The sequence below is a fragment of the Cupressus sempervirens genome, chromosome 1 (genome assembly GCF_028749045.1).
Source record: "Cupressus sempervirens isolate cs-2001-9-10 chromosome 1, ASM2874904v1, whole genome shotgun sequence".
Lineage (NCBI taxonomy): Eukaryota > Viridiplantae > Streptophyta > Pinopsida > Cupressales > Cupressaceae > Cupressus > Cupressus sempervirens.
In genome coordinates, this window is record NC_143118.1 from 370,056,297 (window position 1) to 370,057,363 (window position 1,067).

The 1,067-nt window shown below is 39.3% G+C and overlaps 1 pseudogene; it reads right to left on the minus strand.

Moving 5' to 3' along the window:
• LOC149577780 (G-type lectin S-receptor-like serine/threonine-protein kinase SD2-5) lies at nt 1-862 on the minus strand (annotated as a pseudogene).
• Between the last annotated feature and the right edge of the window lie 205 nt (nt 863-1,067).

The window sequence follows — 1,067 nt, forward strand, 5'->3', positions numbered from 1 at the left end:
TACACAATTGAAACCTGATAAACATATCACAATAATTATATTGCACTAATTTACATAATATGCACCCAGCAATAGAGTTGGGAAGTTGTCCTATACCCCCTCTTAAGGGTTTGCCCGGGTAAGAGAGTATGTGTGGGATGATCCCAACTCTGCCATACAATACTAAACTCGAAAAAAGTGAGGAATCTGTAGTATTATAGATCTGCAAATTACCCGAGTTCTGCATCGCAATGGCCTTGTTTAGGGTTTTACCAGTATTGATATTCCAGGTCATTGTTCCATCTGTATCTTCCAATACCATATCACCGTTGCCCCTTCTGCAACAGCCCTCTACCTATTTGCAGTCCAAATCTCAGTTCCAAGATCCAAGGATGTGATATTCATACCCAAAACAACGGAGAGAACAAATTCGCCAGAATAATTAACATTGATGAATCCCAACCCAAATCTGTAATCCTCACTGATTACAGCATTCCCCTCACCATCTGTGACGGCCCTACATCCCCTGTTCTGTACTGTACGTTGGAAGGCTTGAGTTTTTGACCACAGTCCAATTGGAAGGCAACGCAAAAATCCTTGCTTCACACGGATTGATCGAACACACGAAAACCAAACCCCACAAAATTCTCAGATACCCCATGGCCCAAAACTTAACAAGCAACAATGAATCTAGTTATTTATACATACCTCTATAGAAAATCTGTGAATTCAGTCGTGTGTGAAATTTAGAGCGCTGATTTTGATAAGTTCATGTGTTTTCTGTACATTACTCTTGTGGGTTATCACAATATTTGAACTCATGTCAGTATTTGTTAATATAATAATCGAAGAACCCATAAATTAGATTTTGAAATACGTCAAAGCGTGTTTGAATTCGAGCAGGTATTAGCTCCCCTGGTTAAAGTAGAAGAAACAGAAGTTATATTCCCAAAACTTAATTGTTTCTCTTATGAAAACGATATAAACAATTGTTATATCTGAAAGGAAGTCTTCAGACGTAATCTGGTTGTCCACCCAACCGCTTGGTGTAGATGAGCTGGAGTCAGCCATGCACTCTGAACTTGGAC